This window comes from Archocentrus centrarchus, chromosome 7 (genome assembly GCF_007364275.1).
Source record: "Archocentrus centrarchus isolate MPI-CPG fArcCen1 chromosome 7, fArcCen1, whole genome shotgun sequence".
In the NCBI taxonomy this organism is placed as follows: domain Eukaryota; kingdom Metazoa; phylum Chordata; class Actinopteri; order Cichliformes; family Cichlidae; genus Archocentrus; species Archocentrus centrarchus.
In genome coordinates this window covers 3,200,639-3,224,014 of record NC_044352.1, presented here as the reverse complement: position 1 = coordinate 3,224,014, position 23,376 = coordinate 3,200,639, and the positions used below count along the sequence as shown (strand labels likewise).

The following is a 23,376-nucleotide window of genomic DNA, read 5'->3' as shown; positions in this document are numbered from 1 at the left end:
TCCTTTCAGTCCTCGTTCATACGAACACGACCAAACAAACCCAAACTAACAGAGCTTTCCAAAACAGCAGAAACGGTGCATGAAACCATTTATAACAGAGACACTTACTGTAACAGAGCGACGAGCGCAAACGAGACAGCGAACAGATGGAACTGAGAAGAAAAGAAGGCAGAAACATCCTGACCAGCACAGAAATCACCACTTCTCTCTTTCTGTTCCTCTTTCTGTTCCTCACTTCCTCTCAGACGCTCTTTTACGCTCAAATCTCTCTCTCTGCATTTCTCCGTTTCCCTCTTTCTTTTCCTTTAAGCAGCCTGACATCGCTCTTTACTTCAGCTCTCGTTCCTACCTCATCCCCATGGCCCGCGCTGCCTTGCTCGTAGGCTCCGGCACCAAACCAACAACCTCCTCGACCGCCTAGGTCCTGCTGCCTGTTGTCGAGGTGGCAGACATGACAATAATCCCCGTGGCAACAGCTCTCTCTCCCCTCAGCGACCGCACGCTCTCACTGTTGTAACAACAGCTGAGCTGCTGCTCCTCACCCTCCTCCGTCCTCCCCCCTCCTCCGTCCTCCCCCCTCCTCCATCCACCCCCCTCCTCCATCCTCCCTCCCTCCTCCGTCCTCCCTCCCTCCTCCATCCACCCCCTCCTCTGTCCTCCCCCCTCCTCCGTCCTCCCTCCCTCCTCCTTCCTCCCTCCCTCCTCCATCCTTCCTCCCTCCCTCCTCCATCCTCCCTCCAGCTTGTTCTCTCTTTATCACTTTCTCTCTCTCTGTTGATCTTTTTATACCTCCTCTTCTGTATCTCCCTGCTCTCCTCTGGCTCTCTCCATCACTCCCTCCCTCCCCTCCTCTTTCTCTGCCTCTCTATTGTCTCTCTCTATCGCTTCATCACTTTCTCTTATCTTTCTGCCCATTCCTCCGATCTCCTCCTCCTGTTTAAAGTTGTACAGTCATTTCACCAATATGTGAATTCGTTGTGGTGCTGATTAATTTGCTGTCTCGACTCTTTTTTTAATTGTAATTGAGGAAGACAGAAGTGGAAGAAGAAGAAACCAGGAGCCACTCCGTGTCTTCAAATTAATTTGCAGCAACAAACTTTATGCATAAAATAACACTTTGTTTAATCACACGACAGCTGAACACCGTAATAAAAAACATTTACTGACGTGTTTGAGCACAAAACAAAACAAAACAACAAAAAATCATCATTAAGGTTTTAAGTCTGCGACCAAACCCAAACCTCAGTTTCTCTTAAGAACGTACTACACACCCATCCACCACCCCAGCCTCCACACTCTTAAAGGGCCGGCGCACCCTGTACAAACAGCACGTCAGATAACTTTGCAGATCTTCCCAATGTTGGACTGAGCAGGTCTGTCACCATTTTTGTAACTTTCATAAACATTTCACGCTGTGCAGAAGTGAGACAGCAGTCTCTCTTTTGCCATTTATTATTATTTATGGGACCTTTTAATGTGAAAAACAGAGTGCAACACTATAAACACCTCCCTGTAAATCTGGGCAATGCTTCCCACTCCAACTGGACTCCAGTGGGCTCTGACAGTCGTGTGGATGTGGAACACCCACACTACACCCCTGCTACAAGAATAAACTGGTCCCGACTTGACACCGCTCTAAAAATCAGATCACAACAATAAAAAGTGCTACACTACATTTTTACAGATTCTTTTCAGTATTACTTTTATAAGGACATTAAAAAACTGCCTGGATTATTAATATGTTGTAGAGATGTTCACATACTGCACAATTTGGGGGGAAATGATCAATGAATGAGACCCATGAGTTTGTAGAACTGTCAAATATCAACATCCTGACAAAGTGTCTGAAACACAAGTTCTTACAGAATCAGTCTGTTAGTACAAATGAATGTTATGAATGAACCTGCATGCATGACAGGCAGGGTTAACTGAGGACAGGAAATTATTGTGGTGTCCAAAACAACAAAAAGCCATAAATGGTGATGTCAAAGATGGAGAAATCCACAAATGGCACAACAAAAGCTCTCATTACACAATCTGCATGAATCTGGGGAACCGCCACTGACTGGATATAAAAGGTGGAAGCACCGTGATGTCACCCATCGGTTTGGGACTCTGTAATTTGAAGCTCCAACGTGAGCATTTTGGCGGCCGTGTTGTCTTTTTGAAGCCAGGAGTGACCATATGTGAATGAGAGGGTGGAGGGCTAAATTATCAGCTAACGCTAGCCAGCTTTGTTAGCAAGTTGCACCCATAAATGACGTGGGTGCAACACACACACACACACATATACAGTGTGTCTTAATTAGAGCGAAGTAACAGAATACTAAGAGCCGACGTCTGTAACTCACAGCGAGCACGCTGTTCCTCAGATAATCCCACTGAAAACACTACGAGACACTGATTGGCTGCAGCTCCAGTCTAAAGGGCCACCTGTCAATCAAGTGGCAGCTTGTGTCACTTCTGCAGTGGCTTCATTTTTCAGCCCCGAAGGCTGCCACCTGGGAACCACACACTGCACCATCTGACCTTTGAAAGTTTCCTCTGTTGCCCAAAATATCTCTTGTTGAAGAGCTGATGAAGGTGGCATCATTATGAAGAACCAGCTCCAGAAGGAAGCGGTTTGCACCTGCAGCCCACTGAGCGTTGCATTCCACAAGAAGGAAGCAATAAACTAGCGACTGTCTGCTGGGATGATGAGGCTGAACACTTAAGGCTGATTTGAATTTTCCTGAGCACATTCATGCTGCATAGATGACAGTCCATTTATACCGGAATGACCTTTCAATCTTTCATATTTACAACACACACTCAGGGCAAACACTCCATCTTCATCTCTGCTACTTGAAACACTCTCACATTATTTCACCTTCACATTGTGGCTGCAATAAATACTGCAGCTTCAAGGAGTCACTATAGAATATTAGCATTACATTTGACTAATGAGAAACCTCTTGATTATGAAATTAAAATAACATATCTGACTGTCAGTGATCGATTAGTTTAGCTTTGCTTCAGTTTCAGATCACTGTCTTCACTTCGATGATCAGTTTCTGATAAAACGACGCGTCCGTGTTTCCTTAAACGCTCGCTCGGTGTCCAGGTCTGAATGATTTATATGCTGCATGGATGCGAAGCAGAGTGATAGCTCTTGTCACCTCGCCGTCTTCGGCTGCTTTATTGATGAGGAGAATGTCAGCGGCTCCACGGGACCATCAAATGTAAAAGAACATCAACGTCAGCCTTCAGCCTGCTGAGGTTTCCTGAGTGTCACTGCAGATCCTGATGGGGACAAGACTGAAGATTTTACAGCAGGTGCCCCAAAATGACTTCTGTCCACATTTAAGAAAGTCTACATCAAGCTGGAGGTCACATGTGGAAACCCCAAACACAACAATGTACCTATGGTTGTCACTTCTGATCGTCCTAAGGATTCAGTGGGCCTGTATTTGTACCAGCTCTCAGTCCAATAGTAAACCAATAAACTAGATCGTGTCGTGTCAGCAGGCTGATGTATTCATCCCATGTTGTCCTGTGTTTCCTATGCAGTGTGAGCTGCAGCACACTTCAACAAATTGTTTGTGACGTAACCAAAAAACGTGCTCAAGTTTTCTCTGATGCGTTCAACACATCATCTTCACTTCCCACATCGCCCTCCTGCTCTGCTCTGTGTGTGAGGACGTTCACAGCAGGGATGGACGTTTCAAGAAAACATAAAATTAGACATCTGACAGAGTGGGTAGGTGTTTGCCTTGCAGCCGGAGGGTTGCTGGTTCGAGCCCCTGTCCCTGCGCTACGTTGTGTCCTTGGGCAAGACACTTAAACCACATTGCCTAACAGTAGCGCCGGTCTCTGGCTGCATGGTCACAGATGCTCGTCTCTGGATGAGTGATCTGGAACCATCATTTGGTTGTGAGCACAATGAAAATGAGTTGAATCTAACCACAAACAGCTCTCAGATGACTGTGGCAGCCGTGCGACATGCTAGCTTTACCTGATAGAGTCTGCAGTGGACCTTGTTTATTTATTTTTTAATTAATTGATGATTTTTTACAGAAGTTCTCCAAACACAGTCGATGGCTGTGCTCAACTTTGGCTTTGCATCTTTCTCCTGTTTGTAAGCAGCAGCTAATCCCACCATACCACACATGCTTCACTGTTCCAGCATCTGTTTGCAAGGGTCAGCCAATCAGAAGAAAGTAGACATGAAGGGAAGGAGGCCTTAGAGGAAGAGGAACAGCCAATTAGAAATTAGAACTATGGATCATTGTGAACTGCAAATCATGCACACCAACTCTACTGAAGAAAAAAAAGTGTAACAGGTCTCTTTAAATTGGTTCCCAAAGCCAAGGCATCTGTGCCGGTATGGCAACTGAAAATGTTGAATCTGTGCATGCCTGCAAACCTTTAACATTTGCCTTTCCTGAAAAACATGCTGCAGAAAAATATCAGCAAATTATTCAAAGAAGTGACTTTTCTGAGCACTGAAATCTCAAACAAACTGTTCTGGTTACCTGTCTGCACTTCGGAGGACGTTGTTATTCATAGCTCTCCTGCTTTAAGTTGGAATATCCCTTTAAGAGATTCCAGCCACTTTGTGCAAACACACACACACACACACACACACACACACACACACACACACACACACACACACACACACACACACACACACACACACACACAGCACTTCAACATGAATAGAACATGAGAGTATCATCTGAATGCAGGAGGCCATTTACACATCACGTCCTCTCACTGTTTCATCCATCTTCCATATTTTCACCCCACCATAGACTCCGCCCACTGCCTCATTTACACCTCCACTCATCTCTTTAATGCTCCTTCCATCTGTACACCTCCCGTGTACACCATCGGCTCTCTATGCCTTTATCCTCCACCTCATTTGCACGCATCAGTCATCCATACTTATAGATTTCATAGTGTGCGCTACATATCATGGGTGTGTGCAGGCATACTAATGAAATTAACTTTGAGAAAAAGAAGATGGAAACCAATGAACAGGACTGCACCACCCTCCCGAAACACCATATTCCAATAAAAACATGGTTATCAGTGTGGTTACCATCACAACAAAAACATATCTGATCTCCAATCATTCGATAAAGGTCAGAGAAAAGAAGGAAGAGAGAAAACAAAGAGGGAAAATGGATTTCTGTGAAAGGGCACAACCAACCAGCTGCTTTTCAAAATGCTGATGATGCTGATAATCAGCTGATTTCCATTTGCTTTGAATACTTGCCACCATCAGGACAAAAACTCCCCCCCGATAGATGAAAAACTAAGATAGAAATGTCCTTGAAATGCACTGAGGTCACTTGTGCTCCTCTGAGAGAGGATCCAGGGATTTCCCTTTCAAATAAGAACACAGTCGGCTAATATCATCTTCACACAAAGGCAGCGCTGCTTCAAGGTTTACAGTTTTCATTCAATGATTCATAAAAGCAAAAAAAAGGGAAGATTCTGTTCACCATCTGTTGGTCATTTATTAACAGAACGATGAAACAGATCACTGATATAATTCCAGAGTTTTGGTGCTTTTGAACACCAGAAACACCAAATGTTTTCTGTCTTTGCATCTCTAAATATCGAATCAAATATGAGTCAAAACAAAATGTATCAGCAAGTAAATAAATGAATAAAACCAAGTGCCACACACAAATATCCAAAGGGGATGCAAACCTCGGTCTCCTGAGTAAACCTCACGGCAGCTCGATCCCTTCGACCTCCTGATGTTGGTTTGTAGGTCCCTAAATTGGGACCTTTGTTATCAACACCACAATGGTAACTGGACTGGTTCTCAGCGCTTCTACTCTACATGAGCACTCCAAGCACTTTACACAGCACGTCTCATTCAAACACATTCATACAAACACCTTCTTTTTCTAAGTGCTTTCTATCTAACCTTCACACTCCAGTGAACACATCGGGAGCAACTCGGGGTTCAGTGTCTCACCCAAGGACACTTTGGCATGCAGACTGGAGCGGCCAGGGATCAAACCACCAACCTTCCAATTAGTAGATGGCCTGCACCATCTGAGCATTGACAGGGGAGATGTTTGAATGAATGTCAACATGGTTACCGTGCATTCGAACATTCAAGACACTTTGTACATAACGATGAGACCGGATGGCATTCGACGCCTCACGGATGAGGATACGCTGGATTTACACGTATTCGTCCAGAACCATTTAGCACACTCTCAGGATGAATTTTCTGTCAGAAGTCTATTAATGTTACAGTCACAGCAGAGAAAGCAGTGGTGGGAGACCACAGCACAACCAAAATTATTGCAGCCGGGTGCAATGAACCTGCAATCCTGTTACCTTTGAAATGGTTGCTTTAAAGATTAGGATCAGCACCGCGACCACTCGGCCATCAGTTTGTGACTGAATGGGTCAAGTTACCTTTACATTATGTTTATATATCTGTTTGTGACAGTACATCGATTAACTGTGACTGATGCAGCCCACAAATTCAGAAATTTGTCCACAAACAGAGAGGCAGTTGCTGAAGGATGGCAATTTAATTGCAAAAGGACAAAGTTGCTTGGCAATCTTGGTTTTCCATAGGAATATAACCAGAATACAAACAGTTGGCAACCAGTTGAGTCGAGTCCCTTACTGCAAAGAGATGCAAGGCAGACCAGGCAGCCTCTGATTGATTGCAACATGCTGACAATCTCTTTATGCTTATGTTTATAAATTAGATGGAAACTTCTTACAAACTGCTGTCAATGCGTCTGAGTGATTGCAGTCAGTCCGAGTTGGACTTAAATCAAAACAGGATTGTTATTTATTCTGTAGTAATTGATATCTGCTGGTTTGGTTTTGTTCTGGGACCTTCCTGCCCTTGCTTGCATACACATGGATGGTCTAAGGCAGGCAGAGCAGCAGCGAGACCTCTCACAGTAGAAATCAGGCATCAGTGGTAATGGACATGACACACATGGGTTACAAAGTGGCTTGCAGAGGCAGCAGCAGGCTGAAGCAGCTCAGATTTGAGATTTGCTGTTAGGACGTGCAGAAGGGAAACAACTGATGGGGCTGCTGGTTTGCTGGTATTGTTGTCTGAGCTTGACTCGGTGGCCTGACTGAAGAAAGTCTATTATCGTGAGGTTTCCTGTAAACATATTTTCAGCTGCAAACTAAATGTATGTCATATGTTGTATAACACCACTTCTAGCAAACAGAATTTTATACTTTGTTAAGTCAGAGGGTGAAATCACTGGTGAAATAATCCTTTTAGGCAAATAATCTCATTTTCACTTTTGTCAGAAAACAAAATTGTAACAGAAAATAACATTTTATTATGCCCGGGCCCTTCAGTAAGATTAAAAAAAACATGGAAAGAGTTAAAATGGAGCGTGGAGGACAGAGTGGATGGAAGCAGGAGAAAGAAAAAGCCAAAGACGAGTGCGGGATGAGTTATCTGAATAATGAACTCTTCTTATCTCACAGCTCTCCGGAATGACGAGCAGCGACGTGGATGGAGGGAGTGACAGATTGAAAGACGGCCTTTTGTCCCTGGGTGAGGAGCTCCTCTCACAGCAGCTCCTGACTGACTGATGAAATGAAATGCTAATGCAAAGACTCGCACACATCTGACGGCTAAACGTCACAGTTTCTGCCCAGAATAACTGCTGCCTGAGGGAAGATCCTTTAACGTGACTATAAAGAAGTAAACAGAAATAAATGGCTCATGAAACAATTTGTATGAGTTCTGCTTGCACCGAATATATATCACTACACCGGTGGTTTCAGTGAACGCTCCTACTAGGAGTCAAGAGTTCAAATTATTAAAAGGGTCAAATTGTAATTGTGACTTTCTTGCTGTAATTTTCTAATTAAATTTGCATGTATGAAACATGAATTCCAAACAATCAATCAACACATTTGTCTCAGAGTCAGAGTCTTTGCTTCCTGGAAGGCCAGGCTTGAACCAACTGGGCAAAAAAAAGGTGTCAGCCATCTTGTTACATGATGTCATAGAGGAACTGTTGGGCTACATTTTTTCACTCAGTACATTTAATAAACAACTAATGGTTTTAAATATAAAATATTTATCTGAAAACAGGGAACATTCCTTGAAGCTGAAGTTAATGTATTCAATTCTCTTGTTTTCTTTAAGTACCGTATTTTCCGGAGTATAAGTCGCACTTTTTTTCATAGTTTGGCTGGGGGTGCGACCTATACTCCGGAGCGACGTATATGTGACATTTATAACACATGAACCAAAATACTCCAGCCACTTGACATCTCCGTGAACTGCAGCTTTAAGGCAGTCTTGCGTAACCTGTGGGCGCAGTGGATGATGTATGGAGAGCACAGCTTAACGGCAACTGGGAGAATGCGCCACCCAACTTTCCTGGAAGTCATTGGATGGATCAAGAAAACATGGGCTTCAGTGACAAACCATCCTGTTGGGATTCAGAAAGGCTGGAATAATTGGAACTGCAGCTGACGACGAGTCTGACTAACGCGACACAGAAGAGGAAGCGGCGCTTCGTCTACGGAGTGTACGGAATTGTTTAGAAGTGACACCGAGGATGAAGAATTCAATGGATTGATGGTTTGGTTAACTTGTTAGTATGTTCTTTATGCTATGGTTATCTGAATAACTTAATGTTACGTTAACATACTGTAGCGATTCTCTTAGAGAGCGTGTTGATGTTGTGGGATTTCGGACTGTTCGGGAGGTTCGTGAAGGCAGCATGGAGAGAGAGAAAAAGACCGAGAGCTTGCCTGTGTGTGTGTTGCTGTTCCGCTGTTGTAGTTGTGGTTGGCGTGGCTGTGGCCTACAGCAGCTGTTTTTCTGTTAATAAAGACGACCTTTGTTGTGAATATCGCCGACTTTGGAAGTGTGTTTACAACGTTACAATACCGAACACGTGTTCGTTGTGCATCATGTAGCTGAATGTGTTACGTTAGCATAACGTAGGCGTAACCGTGTTCGTCCTGTTCTTTAATCCATTATTATTTTAAATTGCCGTTCAAGATGGAATTTGTGCTCTGGGTCTCGGATTCTATCAACCCCCCCCCCAAAAAAGTGCGACTTATAGTCCAGTGCGACCTATATATGTTTTTTCTTCTTTATTATGCATTTTTTGGCTGGTGCGACCTATAGTCCGGAGCGACGTATAGTCCGAAAAATACGGTAGCCTTCAAAAAAGTGCGTATATTTAGTGCCGAGTATGACCTGGAAGTCCGAGGTCAAAATGGGACACGCCCCCACAGATGGTTGAGAATAACAGAGCTAAGATCCTGTGGGACTTCCAGACACAGACAAACTTGTGATGGCTAACCAACTGGACATCGTAGTGGTGGACAAACAGAGGAAGAAGGTCGTGGTGATAGACGCTGCAATACCAAGTGATGGCAACATCAAGAAGAAGGAACACGAGAAGCTTGACAAATACCAACGGCTCAGAGAGGAGCTGGAAAGGATGTGGAAGGTGAAGGTAACAGTGGTCCCCGTGGTAATCGTAACACTCGGGGCAGTGACCCCCAAACTGGGAGAGTGGCTCCAGCAGATTCCTGGAACGACATCCGAGATCTCTGTCCAGAAGAGCGCAATACTGGGAACAGCTAAGATACTGTAGGACCCTCAAACTCCCAGGCTTCTGATAGAGGACCTGAGCTTGGAGGACAAAGCCCGCCCACAGGGCGAGTGATAAATGTGTAGTATATGGAGTGTATAAGGAACTATCATAACATGGTTGATGTGTCTCCAGTCTCATCTTTATTTTTTGAAAATGTAATTTATCATAAGCACTGATAAGGATAGATCAGCAAATAGCTATTATGAGCTGATAATATCAGCCCACTGATAAATCAGTTGGACTCCAATATTTTGTTTAGCGTACAAAACTGAGAAGAATATGAACACAATTAGTTCAAGTTTTTTTTTTTTTTTAATTTGGTTCGTTGACTTTTCACCGAGAACTCTGGTTAGTCTGCAGGTGTCTGAGGATACAATGAAGCTAAGATGAACACTGAGGGTTAAGAACATAATTCTACTTTGGGGCCTCTCAGTGGTTACATGGTGACAATGATGCTTAAATTCTTCTTACATTACTTTTTACCCCACAAACAGACCGGGTGCAGCTGCTTTACTTTCCAGCTCCGATGTAGCAGATAAGAGCAGGAAGTGAGACACAGGAATGCTGCAAATCATCCAGTCAATTTTCCAGAATAAAAGACTGCATGTTTCATATGCTGCTGTGTGGCAGGCTGGTTGGGGACCCAACAGGAATGAGACGGGACAAGGTGGCTTTAATGCTGAAGTAAAGAATACAAAATAATGCAGAGCAGGAGCCAGGAGGACACACAAGGAGGAACCACAGAGCACAAAGCAGGAAAACTGAGGGCTTAAATACAGAGACGGGTCATTAGGGAGAGAGGACACAGCTGGGAAAACCAGACACAGGTGAACAGAATCTAAGTAATGAAACTGAACACAAGACACGAGACCGGCAAAATAAAACAGGAAGTAAGTAAACACCAAAAAGAGATGAAAGCTTGGCATAGGGGTGGGAGGATAACTAGGACTCAAGGACCAAAATAACCCATTAATAATCTATAAACTCCAGCAGGAAATATAATTACAGGAACACAGAAAATCATAAATAATAAAAACTCTTAACTAAGGACCAAAAATAAACTCACAACAGTGGGTCAAAGGCTGAGGAACGATGACCTTGCACAGCTCCTCAAATGCTCCCGTGGGATTTGAAGCCCTCTGAAAGATGTCAGAGAAGCGACATTACAGACATGGACCTGGTGCGTATTCCCAGGTTTACTCTTAATTGATTTTTTTTTAATCTGGTTATTTTCATAATTAGTGCACCTACTGCATCTCTGTGGGTCATACTAACTTTGCACTGTCTGTAGAGAGAAGCACCAAAGCATGTATCTAAAAATACTGGGAAAAAAAAGACAATGTGTATAACAATCATTTTAATGATAGTTTTCAAACTGACTGACAGGGTACAGCTGAGTCCTTGGATGGACTGCCATCCCTGTGACCGGGACGTGGTTAAGTGGTGGAAAATGAATGGATGGAAGAGACACTTTATTAACTGCATTAGGGATCTCATCACTTAATTACCCCGAGTATTCATCTGCACACATGGTTTAATTAATCAATCTTGCTCATCTTTGCTTTGCAAATTCTTTACCCTGGAAAGACTTTATTCTTGGATTTATGAGACTGAATATTTAAAACGGTTTAAATGAACTTTAACAACACTGCGCTCATAACAGCAGCTCTAAGGAGACGCTGTAAAAAGACGACGCAGTGCAGCTACTTCACATCCATAACAGCTACGGAGGTGCTGCAACTGTCTGTGGTCCAACTCAGATTTGTCACACAAATTAATTCAGTTTACCGTTTGCTGATCTTTGATTTTTATTGACTATAATCTGGACACGAGGCTAAATTTCACAAAAGCGCAAACATAAAACTGCAGACAGCAAAACAAAAGAAAATCTAATGGTGCAAAGAAGGAACCGCATACACACACACACACACACAACAAAATGAATATATGATAGGGACAAAAAAAAACATAATTATAAACATATAATTAGCCTATGTGAGGATTGGTTCAGTAATTGTTTTTCTGGATTCATTTATATGTAAATTTTGTTTTGCGAAATGTGACAAGGAAGCAAAAAGCTGCTTTAAAGTGACAAACGGGAGGCAGAAAGACAGAGATGTGTGTGTGTGTGTGTGTGTGTGTGTGTCTCGGTGAGTTGTGTTATCGGGCTGCCAGGAGGTAATTACTGCCTCCATTAGAAAGATGTGTTCATGTTAAATACTCACCTCTGACACTCTGCACACGCTAAGAGACACACACCATGAAGACTTTGATCACTGTGAGCTTTTCAGTGTGTGTGTGTGTGTGTGTGTGTGTGTGTGTCTAAAAGCTCTCAGCAGAGCTCTGAGGAACTAAAAGCTGCTATTTTGTGTCATTAAAGTGAATCACGATGCCACATTAGAACCGACCTCGAGCGTTGACATCTGAACCTTATATAACATTTTTCAAAGGAATTCATAAACTCACACATAAATAATAACTACAATACTCATAGTAAGTGAAATAAAGTAACACAATTAACATAATAACACCATCAACAACAACAAGAAGACAATATCGAACCGTAGACACAGAGTTCAAAAAGCAGAGCTGCAGCCTGTTTATTCCAAGCACACTGAGCTGAAAATATAAAAACACATCAAGGTTTTTAAAATGTGATTGTGTGGAGTGCAGCCTCACACACACACTGTGCAGAACACACATTGTTGGAAAGTTTCTTAAAAGTCTAGCCAATGTAGCGGCGCCTTAAACCTGCACTCCTTCTCATGGCCAGCAGGAGGCGACACCACCGGCTGCAAAACGCACAGAAGCCTATGAGGAAGTGACCCTACTTCTTACTTGATTCCTGACCTCAGTGAACACTTTAATGCTGAGTTTGTGGCCTCAACCACTACTTACAAATCTTAGTGAATACAACAGTTTGTTCTTTTTGTGAATCATAAATGAGGGAATATTTTAGGGAAGGTTTATCTTCAACTCATCACCCTGGAAATCAGAACAGAAAACTCTGATCTATAACACACGGTGAACAGTGTCCAACTCTACAGTAAGTTTTTCAAATTCATTCAGAATATGCTTTCCATGCCCATAACTATCCATCATAAACTGACACTTATCAACTGATCAGCACAGTTTCAGGAGCACAGCAAACAGATGTTCCAGATGTGCACAGTTTGACACGTAGATGTTTAAACGTTGCTCACCTCGGTAATTGGCTAAACTAATTAATGAGTGTTTTATTAATTACACACCTGCCAGTTGTTGGTGCTTAGATGTTACGCAATACCCAGCAGACCGCAAAAGCCCCCACACCCCTTTAACGGTTTAACGCTGCCCATTAGTCTGGGCTCAATTCAGATGATTTTTATTCTTACTTTTGTGTCTCCTGTTATAAATGAGTCCTCAAACATGTGCAGATAAACGTTTGAAATTCTGTGTGATCACACCAAAAAGCTCTGTCAGCTGAAACGTTCTGACACTTGGAAAAATAACATCTTTAAATAGAAATGTTTGAGAAGCTATGAAGTGGCTCATTAATGGCAGAAATACCTGAGCCGACTTCTATTACTGAGTGGGAACCAAAACAATAGAGACCTTCACAGTTTCTCAGGGCGCAACCCTGCACTTAAGAACAGAGTTGGTTAATTGCTGTAATTTTGGATTTAATAAGTGTGAAGAGGAGACACGTTTAGAGTAATGAACCTGTGTAGGTTAATAAGAGTCAAAGTACTGGAGAATTAGTTATTAGCTTAGGAATGCAGAACACAGTCTGCAGTAGATCGACTCAAAGAACAAAAGATATTTAATAAGTGCGACTGAGGGAGAATGACTAATCATGTGGTATTACCACCTTATTAAGCCCACACTGACCAGGACATCAAGACTGTAGTTCATATAACAACCTCCTTACCAACTATCAGTGTTCGACTCTGCTGCTACTTAATGCAGTCAATTTATGCTCCTCAGTACAAAGAGTTACAACATTTATTCCTTTGGAACCAACACAGTCAATCAATTCAGACACTAATTTGTTCTGCACGGCAGGAATAAAGCCTCAGAGTTGTGCAGTCTTCACGGTTTCTGCAGCACTGATTTGGCTGATCGACTCGTCACTCTGTGTGTGCGCGTCTGCGTGTGTGTGTGTGTGTGTGTGTATACATTGGGGTGTGTGTGTGTTTGTCTCCTTTCAGACAAACAACAAAAGAGCTTTCAGATTCAAATCCAGTCCTGCGAAACAGACGACGGCGAGTTTGCAGGAGAAGAAAAACGTCAGAGTGAAAAAAGGACGCAGGACTGGCTGAGAGAAAATCTCTCACTCAGCTCTGTTTGATTGCTGTCGTCATGGTAACCAGGCATGATGCTGAATATTATGGGCTGCTCTCAGATGTAGACTAAAAGGATGGACAGACAGACAGACAGACAGACAGACAGACGTAATCTGAGCTCATTAAAGCCAATAGAAAAGCAGCACAGACCAGTACCAGGTCCCTCCAACAGATTCTGCCTGCTTACAGGAGCTGATCCCCGCTGGCATGTGAGAAAATAACATAATAAATCCCTGTTGTAACGCCACTGTGAGGGGGCCACACAGCTAAGCAATCAGTGAAAAATACATCTACAGCCACACCAGAGTTCCTGCAAGGCAGACATGTTTATTATATCCACAAAATATGTGGAGTGTTGGGGAAATATATCTGAATTAGAACCATGAGGCTTTCGTTCGGCTGTGCCGCAGGGCTCGGCTGTTTTTCGAAAACTGTTAAAAATGCATCATTCGGTCACACCGTTGTACAAATGTGGACCACTACAAGGTGGCGTCCTTGTGTACTTGTGGAGACCACTGCAGCTTCCAACTTTGACTTCCATGAACTTCAAACATGCACAGAAAAACAAACAGAAACTCATCTGATCTCTGATCTGAGATCCCAATGTCCCAGAGAGCAGCGTCTGAAAGGGGGGTTGGGGGGTAAGGCACTGAACTCCTCCCACAGGTATACCCCAGGTTCAGACCGGCAATGCCGACTTCTCCTGCCATGTTCTGAGGTGTGGTGAGCGCCACAGTGCACCCACTCACAGCACATTAAAAACACTTTGGCCACATTAACCAGATCTACCCTTCAGATTTAGCCTCCTGCACATCATCCTTAATTTCAAAAGACTCAAGCTGATCTTCATGTTCTGACACACTGGAGGAGATCAGAACCTCCAGGGAGCAAGCTAAAAATAGAAGCAGTACTGGAAGAGGTCCACAGGTGCATCAAGAGATGACCCTGAAGGGGAGATCACCAAATCAGAGTTTATCTTTTTAAAGGAGTTATATTTATGAAGGTTAACTTCAATTGTTAGCTGTTTTATACATTTAGATCTTTAATATTTGACCTGAGCAGTGAGCACATCATCCAATTTCATTTCAACAAAAATTTATTTTACCTACGTTAATTATAAAAATAAGATAAGATAAAATGGTTACTGTGTTGACTCTTTTTAATATGCTCATGTTTAGTCTCAGGTTATAAATCCAGTGTGCTCCTCACTGTTACAATGAGCCAAACTCACTGACTGTCAGGATGTGGTTCAATTCAGTTTGATGAAGTTAAAAAATGATGTTCTCAATAGCAGCCAAAATAATCATGATTATGGTTTCTGATAGAGGCGCCTCACAGGCAGTGAGTGACATATTGTGAGATATATTAAAGTCTTTGTTGATAAGATTTACAATCTTATCAACAGTGGCGACAGGCTGTTGAGATGCTAATGAGCCGTGTGCTGTGTGATGTGATGGATCCTTCGATAAGTTCTTACAGATTTCAAACAAACAAAAAACAAACTGCAGTGATGTCAGAAAATGGAACAAATGCGTCATTTTTTTCTGATTATTGTCGACTCAGATGAAACCAGCCCAAACAGACGTCCTGTGATCCATTTACCACCAGGCTCGCCCCTCCCCCTTCACGTCACAAAGACGCACGTCATCACAAAATGAAACCTTCAGAAGTGCTCCGTGTTGTTTTTATAAACTGGAGATGATGATTGGTCTGAAAGCTTCCCCCACCCTCTGCAGTTGGAGAAGCACACGGAGCCATTAGCTCATCAAACCCGACCGAGGCAGATGGCGAGTCTGCTTTCAGGGGATGAGGAAACTGAACTCGACACAAAGATACAAATTACAGATGGATCGCAGGAAATGATCGCTGTGTTTGTTGATCTGTTACCCACCTCACAGCGAGGAGGCATGAACGACCAGCAGGTCGTTTGCTCGTGATCACAGACCCATGGACTAAAGAAGCCATTTTTTTTGGGGGGGGGGGGGGGGGGGGGGGGGGGGGGTTACTAGCGGTTCAGGTGACCAATAATGCATAAAATTATTTTTGAACTGTTGAAGTGACTAAAAGCCAATGAAGAGTTACTAAAATTAGTTCAGTTTAAAAGCCCTGCATGTGTATTTGGATCAATGACGATCTAGTTCTCTCTTTGATGAGGTCATAATCACACTGATGAACGATGAAATGAAGCAAAGAGAAATGATTTAGATGATAAAAGATGATTTAGAGTAAAACTTCAGAAATGGTAAAAGCAAAACTGAATAAAAAATCTTCTGTGCAGTTTGTTGTTCTCAACTGAAGATAAACTAACTGCTCATATCTGTGTGGCTTTTAATAACAAACATTTTAATATGAAGGAGGTTCTTCTTCTTCTTCTCCTTTAGAGTCACGAGCTTCGGTACAAAGTTGGCAGCAACGTGTGAAACACTGAAATTTGGCATGATTGTCTGAACTGTTTGAAAAAGAATTAAGAATGACCTTGAAGTGTTGCCCTGACCGCACTTTGACCTCCAGTGATCTGCCACTTTTTCCCGACTTCACTTGTGGAGCAATTCGAAGGTCTTCATTCCAAAGGCTGAAGCAGAGTTTGATGTTTTTCTGCTCAGGGTTGATGCCCTGCAGAGGAAACAGTCTGAGGACAAAGGGGGACGACTCGCCCATCACTGGGATTGTTTGGCTTCTGGAGAGTGGTAAGAAGAGGGGCGGGGGTCTGGCTGTGTTTGTAAACGATAGATGGTGCAACTCCAGACATCTAACCATCAAAGAGACGCTCTGCAGTAAGGACATTGAACTGCTCGCTGTTGGTATGAGACCGCACTATCTTCCTCGGGAGTTTTCACATGTTATTGTGATAACTGTGTATGTGCCGCCCTCTGCTAACGCTGCTGCAGCCTGCGATGTCCTCCATGCTACTACCAGCAGACTCCAAACACAGCACCCACAGGCCCTCTTTCTGATCTCAGGGGACTTTAACCACGTCTCCCTGTCCTCCACTCTCCCCACCGTCACCCAGTATGTCACCTGCCACACCAGGAATACCAACACACTGGATCTACTGTATGCCAACATCAAGGAGGCATACAGCTCATCACCTCTGCCTCCCCTGGGGGGCTCAGATCACAACCTGGTTCATCTCCAGCCTGTGTACAAACCCTTGGTACACAGAGAACCAGTTGTGACACACACAGTAAAGAAATGGTCTGAGGAGACTGAAGAAGCTCTGAGAGACTGCTTTAGCTCCACTGTGTGGGAAGAGCTTTGTGCCCCTCATGGGGAGGACATCGACAGCATCACGGACTGCATCACTGATTACATCAATTTCTGCGTGGAAAACACTGTGCCCACCAGGAGGGTACGGTGTTTTTCAAACAACAAACCCTGGATCAACTCTGAAATAAAGGCTCTCCTGAAGGAGAAGAAGAGAGCCTTTAGATCAGGAAATAAGGAGGAGCTGAGAGCCGTGCAGAAGGATCTGAGAAGGAAAATCAGGGATGGAAAAAACATCTACAGGAAGAAGATGGAGGACCAGCTACAGCAGAGCAACATCAGTGGGGTTTGGAGGAGTTTGAACTCAATTTCAGGCCACAAACCAAGCCCTAGGGTTGTGGGAGACTTAGAGTGGGTTAACAACCTGAACCAGTTCTTTAACAGGTTTGACCAGCCACCCACCCCTCCCCCAGCCCAGTCCCCCCTGCTGTCAGCCCCACCATCTTTAATGACTGCCAACCTTTCTTCTTCTTGGGACCTCACACCTCTCAGCTCTCAGCCATCACCCACCCCCTTCACTTCTGAGGACTCCATCTCACAACCCCCATCCCCCACCTCCATCTTGTCCCTCTCAACTCATCATGTGAGGAAGGAGCTACGTAAGATCAAGGTGCGAAAGGCTGCTGGTCCAGACGGCATCAGCTCCAGGCTCCTGAGGTGCTGCGCAGATCAGCTGTGTGGCATCATGGGATACATGTTCAACCTGAGCTTGAAGCTGGGGAAAGTACCACAACTGTGGAAGACCTCCTGTGTGGTACCGGTACCAAAGACCAAACATCCAAAGGATCTTAGCAGCTACAGGCCGGTAGCCCTGACATCGCATCTAATGAAGACCCTCGAGAGGCTGGTCCTCAACCATCTACGCCTCATGGTGTCGTCTTCGTTGGACCCGCTGCAGTTCGCCTACCGGCCTGGCATCGGGGTGGATGACGCCATCATCTACCTCCTGCACCGAGCTCTGACCCACCTGGAGAAGCCTGGAAGCACTGTGAGGATCATGTTCTTTGATTTCTCCAGTGCTTTTAACACCATCCAGCCAGGACTTCTGAGAGACAAGCTGGAACTGTCAGGAGTGGACCACCACATCTCCGAGTGGATACTGGACTACCTCACTGACCGCCCACAGTACGTGAGGACACAGGGCTGTGTCTCTGACAGGCTGGTCTGCAGTACGGGGGCCCCACAGGGAACTGTGCTGGCACCGTTCCTCTTCACCCTCTACACTGCAGACTTCTCCATCAACTCCCCACGCTGCCATCTGCAGAAGTTCTCTGACGACTCTGCCATAGTTGGCCTCATCACAGGTGAGGATGACTCAGAGTACAGACAGTGGACTCAGGACTTTGTGGACTGGTGCCAGCGGAACCACCTCCTGATCAACGCCGCTAAAACCAAGGAGCTGGTGGTGGATTTCCGCAGGCGCAGACCCACCACACGGACACCGGTGAACATCCAGGGAGTGGACATTGAGATAGTGGACTCTTATAAGTACCTGGGTGTTCACCTAAACAATAAACTGGACTGGACTCATAACACTGATGCGCTCTACAGGAAGGGTCAGAGCAGACTCTACCTGCTGAGAAGGCTGAGGTCTTTTGGAGTGCAGGGGACACTCCTGAAGACCTTCTATGACTCTGTGGTGGCATCAGCCATCTTCTATGCAGCAGTATGTTGGAGCAGCAGCTTGTCTACAGCTGAGAGGAAGAGGATAGACAAGCTCATCAGGAAAGCCAGCTCTGTCCTAGGATGTCCTCTCGACTCAGTGCAGGTGGTGGGAGACAGAAGGACTCTGACCAAAATAACATCACTGATGGACAAAGTCTCCCACCCCATGCATGAAACTGTTGCTGAGCTGGAGAGCTCCTTCAGTGACAGACTGCTGCATCCTAAATGCACAAAGGAGCGTTACCGCAGATCCTTCCTCCCAGCAGCTGTAAGACTGTATAACCATCACTGCTCCCAACAAAAACCACAATAGCCTACACAATGTAGGATAATATATAATATACTGTAAATAGTCCGGCCTGTTAAGGTTCAACACACAGGCACATCATGTACATTGTATATAGTGTTAGTGTTATTATTAGTAGTATTAAGGTTAATATTGTTTGTTGATTTTATATATATTCTTTTCTTAATAGTGTGAATTATTATATCTTTATTTATATTTATAATAACTGCGGCTGCTGTTACACCCAAATTTCCCCTCTGTGGGACAATAAAGGCTGTTTCTTCTTCTTCTTCTTCTTCTTCTTCTTCCTGTTTTACTTTGAAGGTTCATTTTCTCATGCGTCTTTTGGTTTTACTTCCTGCCCTCAGGAGCTAATAGTGTTTGAGCGTCTCCACCTCTGCCTTGTTCCCACTGGAGTCCCCTGTGTGTTTATAGTCTTGATTTTAGGATAATTTTTTGGAAGCTTTTGTTGGTTGGCCTGCCTCTGTGCCCTGCACTTGGATCCTCTCTCTAACTAATCACGACATCTAGGCAGGGAGCGCTCTTAAACCACATGGAGTGTTTCCAGTAGCGAGACCACGGCTGTCGCAAATTATCTCCTGCTGTGCGCTGCTTGTCGGAAAGAAAAACTCTGGCAAATATCCAGACCTGGTTCATTTTAAGAGGCTCATGTGGGAAAACAAAGCGTGCAAACATTAAAGGACTCACACTGACTTCAGGTCCAAAATCCTGACTGGGACATCCCTGCTCTTTGTATATGCTGATAAAGATTTGGGTTTTCACGTGTCCTGCTGCGAGAAAACAAGAAACCTGTTTTTATTGTTTTGGGTTTGTTTTTTTTTTTGAGATTAACAGACATCTGAGCCAGTTTGTTCTGCAAGAGGGATAATATCTAGTTTTGATAGAACAGCAGAAACATTAAATAACTTTGGGTTATCATTTGATCGAGGAGCAGAGGGAGACAAAGGAGAAGAATGGGAGAGTTTCCAGCTCTGCAGTGACGGAGCCACTGAGGCGCCTCAGAAACAAGATCCACCGAGAGAGAGTAATGGCATGCTGTAGCCTACTGGGCCTCTGGCATCATTTGGCAGCGTGTGTGTGTGTGTGTGTGTGTGTGTGTGTGTGTGTCTCCCACAGTCAGCCTTGTTGCCAGCAGCAGGCTGAACTAATCAGTTAGCGGGTTAGCTGTGGCGCAGCTTGACCTTTTGACCTCTGACTGCTCTAACAGTCACATTAAAAGATGAAAACCAGCAGAACACAAAAACATCCAGAGACACGCTCCAGTCACACAAGAACGCAACACGAACATTCAGCCATGTAAAAGCTTTGTCCAACAAAATGCACCCAAATGTAACCATGGATACAGATGAGGAACGCACAGCTCGGTTATTTGTTGGTTTTCGTGATGGATGCCCGTCTGACCAGCTGTAGCAGCCTGGCTGCAGGAGGCACAAAGTGACAAATTCATCACACACCAATAACTAATTGGTCCTGTGTGTGTGATTGCACACAGCTGCACATCTGTCTCTGTGAGGACCAACCTTGGAAGTGAGGACATTTTCGGTCCTCACTCACTTTGGGACAGAGCTTCAAAGGCCCGTTTGAGGGTTCAGGTTACAATCATTCACTTTGTTTGGTCCTCGTGTGAAGGCATGCAATGTGTATGTGTGTGTGTGTGTGTTACCTTGTGTAGATGCTCTGGAGCGTGGCAAGTGTTCGACAGTGTTTGGCTCACCGGGGACCTGAAACAAACAGACACACACATTAGATTAAACACACACAAACAAACGATGTGACGCAATCTCAGGCAACATCATTAAGGTGTTTGAAAGTCCTGCCAGCGCTCCCTCGAGGCTGCAGTGCTCATTCCAGCAGACAGTTATCAAGGAAGAGGACATTTTCTGAGCGCCTGCGAGACATCTTGTGCATGCTGATTGTTTGTAGCGTCAAAAATGAACTGTAAGTATGCACATACAACCAGAGGCTTCATTTTTACAAGCCAGGAAAAAAATGCTGATTATAAATAAAAGATGAAGAAATGGTGAAAGATTTAAAAAGGATTTGGATGCAAACAGTGAAATCAACCCCTCAAACTTAAAGGCTTAGTTCGGATATTTCCTACAGCTGATAGTAACAGCGGGGTGCCAGTGTGGAGGAGCAGGAATACCAGAAGAAAAGCTAAATAAATGAGTCAGCAGCAATGTGGATTTCACCCATCCATACATTTTCTTCCGCTTATTGAATTCAAGGTCAGGGGGGGCAGAAGTCACAGGGCAAGAGGCAGTGAACATCATTCGTGCTGACAATGTGATGACAGATATTCCAATGTAGGAAGTGCTGTTAGCAGCTGATCGGGTCGATAAAACACCTGGATTATAATGTTTTTGTTGTGTACGCTTTTTACGTGATTTCTGCAAACCCATTAGTGGAAGGAGACGGCGCTCTGGGACACGGTGAATGCATATGCAAGTGTAGCTCTGCTGGTTTATATGCAAAATGAATTATTGCTCTAACTGTTCATCATCACTGCAATTAGCAAGCGGGCATGGCATTTAGTGTTTAGCATTAGCAAGCTAATGCTAACAACAACACCCCCTGGGCAACACGCGCCAGGCTGAAAGGTCAGCAAGGTTACTGAGGTTACCTTGCTGAATACGAGGGTTGTTCTTCCTGCTGCTGCCTTGATCTGTTACATGTTAGCTCTCCACAGCAACTCTGCACAACACCAGAGTTTAGTGAGAGGTAGAGAAGCAGCTGCCTGCTCCCAGTGATGGCATTTAAAAAGCGTAGCATAAGAAGTGTGTGGGGAAAGTGCAGTAGTGAAAATATTCCAAATCTAACACGTGCGCTTACAGTGAAATACATTTTAATGCTGACCACATATGCAGCAGTGCTTTGCTTGGTTTCTGTGCCTGCAGTCCCGTCTTCCTCTTCAAACTGAAGGCGCACCAACGGACTTCTGGAACCTCGAAGTTTGAAAGAGAATTTGATATTTGCTCTGCGCGCAGGTCTGAAGTCCACAGTGAAACAGCACAGAATGAAGGCTGCATGGAGCTAATGGACAGATCTAAAAGTACTTCAAACAAAGAGTTCATTTTTTGTAAGGATATTTTATTTTATTGTAATTTAGTGGTCTGACTCCTCGAGTAAAAAGGACCGTCTTACTCGCTGAACAAGTATCTCTGTGGCATCGGTAGCCTGATGAACTTACTTGGAAGTATTTTTGTACTGAAGTGCGAATCAGTCGTTAACTTAATGAGCCAGAACTCTGTTCTGGTTCGTGTTAAACTCTGGTTCTGGGGCACTTTAACAGTGGTTGTGCTGCACTTGCTGAATTGCCTGTTTTAATTTGGTTGTGTTGAGCTAAAGTTGAGATTTTTATGCAGGCACTGACAGGGATCCTCAGTATGAAAGTCATGCAGTGATAGCTGTCAGGTCTGGCAGCTCGGTTCAGTATTTTTGTGCCATCCATGAGACAAAATCTGGAGTTGTTGTAGGGCTGGGCGACATGGACCAAAAGTAATATCTCGATATTTTTTAGCTGAATGGCGATATACGATATACATCGATATTTTTTCTTCCCAAAAGATATAAACAAAAAAGGCACTTGTGAGTCAAAGCTACATGTCAAAAATAGCAAAAGGATGACTTATTCTTGCCTTAATTGGAGTCATAAGAATTTACATGTATATACTCAAATTTATCTTTTTGGTTCTTATATTTTTTAGGTATGGCCCCGCCCTCATGCCTGCAGTCAGGGACTCTTGGGGGTCTGGGCGATGCCAAAGTGTACGAACAGACGCAGTACGAAGGCTGTATGTACACGAAACATGGTGACAGCGGAGGATTTCAGGTTTCCAAAAGTCGTCGACATCACCGGAAAAAGTCGCTAAATTTGTCGCTTGTTGCTTTTTGGGAAAAAAGCCGCTAAATCTAACGACAAAGTCGCTAAGTTGGCAACACTGACATGCTGTCGCTCCTCGGTGAGGGAGAGAGGGGGGCAGTGTGAAGCTGTGCAGAGACAAACTGGGAGAAGACAAAGGTGAACTGGTGGATCTACAAGTATGATTGGAACGCAACATAGACTATATGATATAAATTATATTGTCTCATCTTATAGCACGTATGAAAATATATTAATATTTCTTAAAAACTCGATATATCGCCCAGCCCGAGGTTATTGTCTCTAAATTTTGGCTCAAACTTCTGAGAA

The 23,376-nt window shown here is 44.1% G+C and overlaps 1 protein-coding gene across 3 annotated transcripts in view; it reads right to left on the bottom strand.

Moving 5' to 3' along the window:
- sulf2b (sulfatase 2b) overlaps positions 1-23,376 on the bottom strand; it is a 107,478-nt gene that overhangs the window by 44,787 nt on the left and 39,315 nt on the right. For 2 of the 3 annotated variants that reach the window (XM_030732964.1, XM_030732966.1), the window contains exon 3: positions 20,848-20,905. The gene's annotated coding sequence lies outside the window, so the exon portion shown is untranslated. Of the gene's footprint in view, positions 1-349; positions 447-20,847; positions 20,906-23,376 lie in introns of those variants that run through there. The other variant, XM_030732965.1, reaches the window with a different exon arrangement.